The sequence below is a fragment of the Pistacia vera genome, unplaced genomic scaffold (genome assembly GCF_008641045.1).
Source record: "Pistacia vera cultivar Batoury unplaced genomic scaffold, PisVer_v2 Contig50, whole genome shotgun sequence".
NCBI lineage: Eukaryota > Viridiplantae > Streptophyta > Magnoliopsida > Sapindales > Anacardiaceae > Pistacia > Pistacia vera.
The window spans coordinates 1,548,040-1,559,245 of NW_022196335.1; the positions used below are offsets into that span (position 1 = coordinate 1,548,040).

Sequence of the window (11,206 nt, forward strand, 5' to 3'; positions counted from 1 at the left end):
AACACACAGTGAGAAACTTTTGAGGATTTGAAAATGGCCTAAACTTGGGCATGCAAATTTTGGGCTCAGGAAGGTGATGTTAATTTAATTTTATCTAACAGATGTGCAAAGCGCAATTGAAGTATAATTGTTTTAATGTACATATTTTCTCTTGCCCTTTGCTAATAACGCTTGATATTATTAGAAATGTCCACAAAATATCATATTTGTAAAGATCAACGCTCATATGAAAGTGAAGAAGGAATTCGGCCATTTGAATTGAAATTTTCAAATAAAATTGTCACCTTTATCAACAGAGGGCATTTGGTCTAGTGGTATGATTCTCGCTTTGGGTGCGAGAGGTCCCGAGTTCGATTCTCGGAATGCCCCTTTTGTTATCTCTCCTTTATTTTTATTTTTAATTTTCAAGGGAATCGATTCATTATCCCCATCCCGTGAATAATGCAAATGAAAATTTGTTAATTACAAAAATGACATTTTTAACCTTTAATCCAAATTTAATAAATTGCCCTAAACTAATTAAAATTTAAAACTACAAATATGAAATAAAATTTATAAATTTTCTTTTTCACCCTCACGCACTTTTCTACGTAAATTTAATTAATTTCTTTTCCATCCAAACAAACTTCATCACCAACATCCTCAACAGTACATCTCTATTTCTTTCCAAAACCCAATTTTACATCACAATTTTTCTCTCCACTGATCTATCAACTTTCAAACTCTACAAAGTATTAACCCAAACTCTGAACTAATCAAATTTATTTAATTCAAAACTGCCTAGCCAAGCGGCGGCCAAATCGATGCCACTATCTATTTGACCACACCTTAGTTGGATCGAGCCGCCAAACGGCGAATGGGGAGGGTGGAAGAGAGAGAAGAAAGGAAGAAAGGAGGAAGAAGAAGGAGAAAAAAGAGAAGCAAAAGGAAGAAAGAAAAAATATATTTGGGTTTTATGAAAAGTCAAAAATATCTTTTATATGTTTATTAGACGGCCAGATCTCGACCAGATCTGGTAGATAAAGGCTTAACGGCCAAACCCATCAATCTAGCCGAAAATTGCCAGAATAAATATGGCAATTTTCGGCTAGATCTGGCCTGATATGGCCGTTTTCGGCCATCAATATGGCCAGAAACGGCCATATTGGGGTCTCCCGGTCACGGTGGGCTGCTTACAGCGACTCCAGGTGACTTTCCATGACGGTTGGCGGTGGTTTGGCTGGCGGCAGGCGGCAGTAGGTGGGTGGGGGTGGTGGGTTGGGTAAGCTGAAATTTGTTTTAATTTGAGGGGTAATTTTGTCAAAAAATTAATTAAATGGGTTGAAAAGGTAAAAGGAAGATTCATGTAAATAAATTTAAAAATAAAGGCATTATTGTCCTAAAATTTTATTAATAAGGGATAGAATTGTAAAAAAGAAAAGACTACCCAAGTAATCTTACAATACCTAAGAAAATGGAAGTAATCAGATTACTTCCAATATTACTAACAATAGCCACTATTGGTATTTGAAGATTATTGAAATTTTATATTACTTGACAAACCAAACATGATAATCAAGTAATATAATACCTCAATAATTTCATATAACCTTTAACCAAACGCCCCCTATAATAGTTAAAGACGGTTAAAAAATTAATGAAGCGGGTGTTATGTGCGAAATTTTTTTTTTGGTCTTTGTGCCATCCGTTGAGGGGACAAACGTTGGGGATTTTCAAACATATCCCAATTTTTAGATTGTTTTATTTAATTTTTAAGATTTTTTTTTAATTTTTAATAAAAATATTTTTATAATTTAATAAATATCTATGGGTATTGTTGCCTTCTTACATAAGCATAGTTAAATTTAGGGATATTAATAAATTGATCCAAACTTGGGGGTTTTAATTAATGACCAACTTTCCAAACCTTATTCCTTACATCCAAATATGTCATCTAAATACCAAAATGCCCTTGCCTCTAACCTTCTAAAACGCACAAAAAATTTTGTTTTGAGCATATGTTAATAAACACCCTCACCTATATTAATATTTTACTACCTTCTTAGGTTTTAGAAAGAATTAATGATTTTTTCCCACTCGAAAAATGGTATAATGACATTTTCCCACTCACAGACTTTTAAAATACAATTTTAATATCCAAAGCAAAAATCCGTTAGTAATTTAAGTTGTGAGGAAGGGCAAGAAGGAGAAAAGGCAGTTATAAGTGAGTATTGTCATTAAACATTTTCCATCAAATTTAAAAAATAAAGCCATTATATCACTTGTTTTAAAAAAAGGAAAAATCAAATTTTAAAAAAGGCCGTTAGTTATAAGTGACACGTGGCCTAGGAAGTTGACTCTAGTAAGGAAAACAAAAGGGCAAAATCATATCACTTGTTGCGTGTTCTGGAAGAGGCGAGGTTTGTGTTTTCTGCTACCAAACTTCCACGGGTTTTGGTGATTTTGGCGATGTTTGAGTGTTAACAACGACTTGCATTGAAGGGTTAGACTGGTGATTGGAGAGTTTGGAGTTTTGGCTCGGTTAAAGGTGTTGTTGACAAGGTTTTGGGTTGTGGAGGCGGAGTTTCCTTGGCGAACAACGAGGGTTTGAAGCGAGTTTGAGTCACGGTTGGACGACTGAGTGTGAGTTTTGGCTTGCTTCTAGATTGCTAAAGAAAGGCTTAATGTTAGCGGCCATTTAGACTTCTGGAGGTAGTCTTCTTTTAGTTTTTTGTGGTTTATGTTTACGTACAACATGCAAAATAAAGCCATGAGCCATCTGCTATTGTGTCTATGATACGCTTTTAATGGATTTGTAATATACTATTTTAATTTTTTGCTTCTGTCGATTAAAAAAAGCCATGATAATATGGTTTTCATTCTTTACCCATGGCTTTACACAACTTTTTAAATTCTTAATGCCTATGACTATGTGCAAACCTTTGCTGATGTATGAAGGCTNGTAATATACTATTTTAATTTTTTGCTTCTGTCGATTAAAAAAAGCCATGATAATATGGTTTTCATTCTTTACCCATGGCTTTACACAACTTTTTAGATTCTTAATGCCTATGACTATGTGCAAACCTTTGCTGATGTATGAAGGCTATAAATTTCCTTGGTTCAAATTATTTATATACGTTTATAAATTGCTTGTCTAATATAAATCAAGATACAGTTGGGTTTATAAAATTAGTTTCAAATCAGAGTCATGTCTGGATTTTATTTGAATTTGAATGATAGATGCAAGGTTTGTTTTGTTTTTTTAATGTATATATATATATATGAGTTAGTGTATTGAGTGTTGCATTTTGTTTGAGATTATACATATTTAAAATAAAGAATTGCAATTTATGTTCCTTTCCATGTGGTTAATTGAAATTGCCATTTGTTGTACTAGTAAAACAATTGAGCTTGATGATTTTACTTTCCATTAATGTTGAACTTGACGAGGTTTCATTTGGAGAAAACTGTGAGTTTTGTGCCACCTGATGGTGAATTTGAATTGATGAAGTAAGTTGAGAAATTGTCTGAACTTATGTTGTGTTGGAAGACTTAAATCTTATAATTGTAGTCATAGGCCATGTGATGATATTATATTTTACTAAGGCATGCAAATTGTGTTTTATATTTAAGTGAAATTAGCTTCCAGATACAAATTCCTCTATTTAATTTATCTGCCTTTTATAGAAATATTAGTCAATTAGGCATAAATTACAGGTAAAAGAATTTTTGAGGTTGATCAAAAAATTTTGTTTGATAAAATTAGCAATCGGGCATTAACAGTTGACAATTTTTTTCACATCATTGTATCAGTGTAGTTGTTATTTTCCCCATGTATTTTGCATTATATATCCTTTTATAGTATTTCTTTATGTGATGACATCATTGTCATTTAATACATGGAAGTTCTTGGTGGTTGTGTAAGTTTTAATTTTCTTGTGTCTGATTCTTTGTCTAAATGAATTCAGTGATGTAATCTATTATTTTGAGAAACATTTAAAAATATAAGGTTTTGTTTACTTGCACCAACAGCCACGGAAAAATAAGGTTTAATATGTAAGGTTTTGTATGCTTTTGCTTTAATATTTAATAAAATGTTAGAATATGGGATAGCTTGGCATCATTTCTTTTTTATATTAACTTCTTTTTTATACTTACTTCTTATGCATGATATGTTTGTCTATTCATATGATATAAACACCTTATGGAATGGTTAAATTTTACCAACACTCTATTAATGTTTTTTTTCCTATGGTTTTTGCTGGAAAAAAAAAAAAAAAAAAAAGAATTGTTGATTGAATTCCAAATAACATGGGATAACAAGGAATAACATGAAGTCCAAATAAGAGTCATTGAAAGGAATGAATTCTTTAAAACTTTCTTCTACCTGATATGTCATGAATGACATGCATTGTGCAAATTTGAACTTAATGTATAACTTGGCATAATGATTATGTATTTGTGTTTTGCAGGATGAAGCCACAAAAGTTCAATTTCAAATTCAATTTGTTCAGAGTTGATAGTGAGATTGGGAATGTGGACCCTAATGAATTCAGTTACATTGTGTTGATTAAGGACATGAAGAAATGCGTGGCCAAGGAGAATGAGGAAGTAAACCTTTTCCTTGATGAGAAGTTTAGGGTAGAAGCTATGTTACCTATGTCTATGGAAAGATACTTATTAAACAGTGATGACGACGTAATGTTTATTTTTTAGGAGTATAGATTGAAAGGGGTAGTTGACATTAAGTTGTTTGTCAAAGCTTTGCATGTACAAATAATAGAACCCTTACTAGCTTTGCTAGAAGCTAACACAGACCCGAAAACTACTGATGCGCAGCCACAAATTCCCGATCAAAATTCTTTCGAGGATGAGTTCCATTAGAGTGATGTGTTTGATGAAGATGATGGTGATGGTGGGGAGAATGTACATGGTTATGTAGGTGGTGTTGGCAATGTAAGTGGTGATGTAGATGCTAGGGAGAATGTAGAAGGTGAGGTAGATAGTGATAATGGGAATGAGGATAAGGCTGATAATGGGGGTCTTTTGTCTAATTATGAGCATAACAATAAGAAGGGGATGAAATTGGGGAGGATGATAATGTAAGTAGGATGAGTAGGTGTATGAAGCAATATGAGTTTAAGAATGAGGTTGATGAGAAGATTTACTTTAAGGTTGGGCAGATGTTTATGAGTGTCGACCATTTTAGAAAAGGTTTTTAAGGATTACATAATTCCAAGAAGCTTTGCCATGAAGAAAGTGTATAATGAGAAGAGGAGGATTAAAGCCGTTTGCAAAAAGAGGGGTGTCCATTCCACATTTATGCCACATTAATGGTGGATAAGAGATTGTATCAAATTAGAATATATGAACACACCCACATGTGCCTTAGAGTCTACAACAATCTTGATGCCACTGGCCCATGGATTGCTGAAAAAATGGGGGACTTTATTAGGTCACATAAGGGGGGTTTTGTGAAGCCATTACATGATGCACTAGGAAGGGCACATTTTTTGGAGGCCTCTAATCATAAGCTGTATAGGGCTAGGAAAATTGCAACTGGAATGACTGTGAAAGAACATGCTAAGTCATTCATGTGGCTGTTCAAGTATTGCCACATTATTGGGGTCACCAATCCTAGGTCAATGTTAGAGCTAAAGGTGATTAGAGAGAATGTTCCAGAGAGTCCAAGGTTCAAAATTCTTTTTCTAAGTTTCGCGACTCAGAGGAGAGGATTTTTGAAAGGATGTCGACATTTCATTGGGATTGATGGGTGCCATCTGAAGGGTCACTTTGATGGGGTTCTTCTATCTGCAGTGTCAATGGATGCCATATGCATTTGTGAGGTAGAGAACAATGAGTCTTGGGGTTTTTTTTCTGAGCTTACTCCGTGATTTTCTCATAAATGTTGATCTCATCACATTCATGAGTGACAAGCGGAAAGGTATTTTAAATGCATTAGAGAAGCATTGGCCAAATGCAAGGATGAGGTACTGTGCTAGGCATGTGTATGTCAATTTCAAACAAAAATTTCTGGGTATCCACTAAGAAAATTGTTTTGGGCAGTGAGTAAAGCTTCAAAGAGGGCTGATTTTGTTGCAACCATGGGTAAGGTGAAGAAAGTTGATGAAGATGCATACAAGTGGATATTAGAGAATGAACCTGACAAATGGTCCATGCATGCCTTTGACCCAATAGCAAAGTCAAACCATGTTACTAACAATATGAGTGAGGTTTTCAATGCATGGTTAGGTGACAATAGAGAGCTTTCGATTTTGAGCTTATTGGAGCTGTACAAAATGAGGGTAATGAAAAGGATGCAATGTAGGTTCCAAGTTGGTAGTGATTGGGCAACTCCTCTTCCACTTGTAGTACATAAAAAAATAAACAAGTTGATTGAGTCAGCAAGGTGTGTTTAGGTTGTTTACTTTGGATCTAATGAGTTTGAGGTAATTGACAAAAATGTGAAACCAGGTAGAAAACATACACTAGTTTTGTGGAACCAAGTGTGTGATTGTGGCGTATGGCAGATCTTTGGTGTTCCATGTGTGTATGTTGTTAGTTGTCTGTTACACATGAATGTGAAAAACTTTGAAGAGCACATGGATGAGAAGCTATGAATTTTGATGTACATGCAAACATATGCAGATATGATCCATCTTGTTCCAGACAAGTGCTCTTGGCCAGATGTTAGTGATGAAAAATTATGGCCTCCGTACAAGCATGCCAAGTCGGGTAGACCAACAAAACTAAGAAAGAGAGATCCAACTAAGGAACCCAAGAATAAATGGGTTTCTACACATAGATGTAGTTTTTGCAATGCCTTGGGACATAACAAAAGATCTTGTAAGGATAATCCAACTATAGTAAATAAAAAGAGAAACTAGAGGGTATTATTAATTTTTTTTCATTTTATCTGTTTTTATGTTGATGATTTGTTAACTAATATTGTTCCCCCTTTTTTTTGTCCTAGAGAACATTTGTAGCAACAATGACCACATCATCCTCAAGAGCTAGGTTTGTAGCTTCGACAACAAATGCATCTTCTTCAAGTCAACACAATGCTCCACAATCTCATAACACATGCAACAATATTTACACATTCTATTTTGGATTAATTCATTTCTAGATAGTCATGACTCCATAACATCTAACCTTCATGTTATAATTTAATATGTAGGGTCACATCGTCTTTAAAACCATGGAACTCTGAACTTACAATGGCAACGTTTGAGAAGGTATATATAGGCGTGTGTTGCTCATTAAGAAAATGGAATGTTGGTTTAATTTGAAGATGCCTTTGATAGTTGAGGAGTGAATGGAAAATGAACCAAAAACTTTTGGTTTAATTGGAATTCTAGCTTTGTTTTTAAGAAATGTGATTACATGCTGCATGTTATATATATGTATATGGTTTTCATGTGGATTCAATTGATGGTTAAAATGCTTATTTTTAGTTGAAATTGGTTCCATAGGATGAAGTTAAGTTCTGCTTGAACTGGGAGAAAATTTTGCTAATTAAAAAGGTTTGCTGAAATTCATTGTATTCCTGTAATTGGTTGGACACTACAAACATGCTTGAATTGCATTTTTTTTATTACAATGTTGTGTTGGATACTAGAGTTGCTTGCAGTCGGATTGCAATACCTTTGGGAAATTGGTTGATTTGAATTTTCTTTTAAAAAAAATGTTTGAAATTAAGGGTGTTCCTTAAATTGTTTTTTCTTCTTCTTTGTCATTGTCCCAAGTGGTCTGTGGAAATTTTAGAAATTTTACTCTGTTTGTGTATTGATTAGCTCTCATGGTGGCTCAACCCTGCACTGTTTTATTTCTTCATCATTTTCATTGTCCCAAGTTGTTTGTGGACTAATCTGTTTCGGTCTGACATTGATTAGTTTTTAATTTGGCTGAATGTTATTGTAAAAATCTGTTTCAGGTCATAGCAATTCTAGAGATGAGGGTTCAACATCTTGAAGATCTTCAACTTTTTTGCATTACAGGAAGCAGCAGTATTACCATCTTGGTCACCAAGGACAACTCCTATATTGATCAAATTTTGCTCTATGTATATTTAATCAAAATTATGACAATGACAACGATGTTTTTCCCCCAACTTTTTGTTATACCCCTTTTTAAAATTGTTTGTTTTAATTGTGTATTATTGAAGAAATTTGTATTGAATTCCCAAATTTCATTTGCATTCTATTGTGTACAATACATTGTGATTTTGCAATCTAGATTATTATTGGATTTAAATTGATAGAACTAATGTAATGTAATATAAATGTTAGCTTAGTTTGCAACACTTGGAGGGACAAAATGGTAATTTCATGTGTCAAAATTTCAAATTCTCAACGGTTATTCATTACAAACATTAGGGGTAAATTTGCCATTTAATTTTTACACATTGTTGGGGATATGACAGTAATTTCATAATTTAAAAGGAGGGTATATAGGTAATTGACTTTATTGATTTGACATATAACAATAAAAATACTTTAAAATCAAACAATCAAGGGTATTTTTATTTTTACAGTGAATATAACCTTTTTTTAACAGAATCTATTAATGGAAGATGCTGTTTGAGTACTAAAATGGTAATTTAAAAGTCGGAATATGTTGTTTGAGTATTAAAATGATATTTTAAAAATCTGAAGGTAGACAGTGCGATTACACCATTTTTCGGGTAGGAAAAAGTCATTAACTCTTTTAGAAATTGCCCTCCACCCTTTTGTATTAGTCAAAGTTTGTTAATCTGTCATGTGACACTCTAAAATCAATTAATCTCCTTATTTACCCATGTTTCACTAAAAATAAAAAAAAATATATGCAATCTATTTTAATTTGTACAAATCGACAAAACTAAAAACTTTAAAAGAAAAAAAAAAAAAAAAAAAGAGGATGAGACATGGGATAACAAGGAATAACATGAAGTCCAAATAAGAGTCATTGAATGGAATGAATTCCTTAAAGCTTTCTTCTACCTGATATGTCATGAATGGCTGCATTATGCAGCTTTGAACTTAATGTATAACTTGGCATAATGATTATGTATTTGTGTTTTGCAAGATGAAGCCACAAAAGTTCAATTTCAAATTCAATTTGTTCGGAATTGACAGTGAGATTGGGAATGTGGACCCTAATGAATTCAGTTACATTGTGTTGATTAAGGACATGAAGAAATGCGTGGCCGAGGAGAATGAGGAAGTAAACCTTTTCCCTGATGAGAAGTTTAGGGTAGAAGCTATGTTACCTATGTCTATGGAAAGATACTTATTAAACAGTGATGACGATGTAATGTTTATTTTTCAGGAGTATAGGTTGAAAGGGTAGTTGATATTAAGTTGTTTGTCGAAGCTTTGCCTGTACAAATAATAGAACCCTTACTAGCTTTACTAGAAGCTAACACAAACCCGAAAACTACTGATGTGCAACCACAAATTCCTGAAAAAAATTCTTTCAAGGATGAGTTCCATTAAAGTGATGTGTCTGACGAAGATGATGGTGATGGTGGGGAGAATGTATATGGTTATGTAGGTGGTGTTGGCAATGTAAGTGGTGATGTAGATGTTAGGGAGAATGTACAAGGTGAGGTAGATGGTGATAATGGGAATGAGGATGGGGCTGATAGTGGGGGTCTTTTGTCTAATTATGAGCATAACAGTGTGGAAGGGGATGAAATTGGGGAGGATGATAATGTAAGTAGGATGAGTAGGCGTATGAAACAATATGAGTTTAAGAATGGGGTTGATGAGAAGATTCACTTTAAGAGTGGGCATATGTTTATGAGTGTCGGCCATTTTAGAAAGGTTTTTAAGGATTACATAATTCAAAGAAGCTTTGCCATGAAGAAAGTGTATAATGAGAAGAGGAATATTAAAGCCGTTTGCAAAAAAAAAGGGTGTCCATTCCACATTTATGCCACATTAATGGTGGATAAGAGATTGTATCAAATTAGAATATATGAACACACTCACACATGCCTCAGAGTCTACAACAATCTTGATGCCACTGCCCCATGGCTTGCCAAAAAATTGGGGGACTTTATTAGGTCACATAAGGGGGGTTCTATGAAGCCATTACATGATGCACTAGGAATGGCACATTTTCTGGAGGCCTCTAATCGTAAGCTGTATAGGGCTAGGAAAATTGCAATTGGTATGACTGTGAAAGAACATGCTGAGTCATTTATGTGGCTGTTCAAGTATTGCCACATTATTAGGGTCACCAATCCTAGGTCAATGTCAGAGCTAAGGGTGATTAGAGAGAATGTTCCAGAGAGTCCAAGGTTCAAAATTATTTTTCTAAGTTTCGCGACTCAGAGGATAGGATTTTTGAAGGGATGTTAACATTTTATTGGGATTGATGGGTGCCATCTGAAGGGTCACTTTGATGGGGTTCTTCTATTTGCAGTGTCAATGGATGCCAATAGCGGGATTTGCCATTTGGCCATATGCATTTGTGAGGTAGAGAACAGTGAGTCATGGGGTTTTTTTTTCTGAGCTTACTCTGTGATTTTCTCATAGATGTTGATCCTATCACATTCATGAGTGACAAGCAGAAAGGTATTTTAAATGCATTAGAGAAGTATTGACCAAACGCAAGGACGAGGTACTATGCTAGGCATGTGTATGTCAATTTCAAACAAATATTTCTGGGTATCCACTTAAGAAATTTGTTTTGGACAGTGAGTAAAGCTTCAAATAAGGCTGATTTTGTTGCAACCATGGGTAAGGTGAAGGAAGTTGATGAAGATGCATACAAGTGGATATTAGAGAATGAACCTGACAAATGGTCCATGCATGCCTTTGACCCAATAGCAAAGTCAGACCATGTTACCAACAATATGAGTGAGGTTTTCAATGCATGGTTAGGTGACAATAGAGAGCTTCCGATTTTGAGTTTATTGGAGCTGTACAAGATGAGGGTAATGAAAATGATGCAATGTAAGGTCCAAGTTGGTAGTGATTGGGTAACTCCTCTTCCACTTGTAGTGCATAAAAAAATAAACAAGTTGATTGAGTCAGCAAGGTGTATTTTTATTCCTCTCAATTGATTGGATGGTGTATTTAAGCTGTTTTTTGTGATATATTTTACGGATAGGAAGTGTATTCATTGTTGTGTTTTTGGTTTTTGGTGAGTTCAGAATCGTGGTTGTGTTTTTGCTTTCCACATGTTTTGGTGTGAAGACGTCCTGGAATCAGAATCATTGTTGTCGTCTTTG

The 11,206-nt window shown here is 34.3% G+C and overlaps 1 non-coding gene across 1 annotated transcript; it reads left to right on the forward strand.

Moving 5' to 3' along the window:
• The first annotated feature begins 297 nt into the window (after positions 1 to 297).
• On the forward strand, positions 298 to 369 carry TRNAP-UGG. The gene has a single exon. It is a non-coding gene; the product is annotated as a tRNA-Pro (tRNA).
• The last annotated feature ends 10,837 nt before the right edge of the window (positions 370 to 11,206 follow it).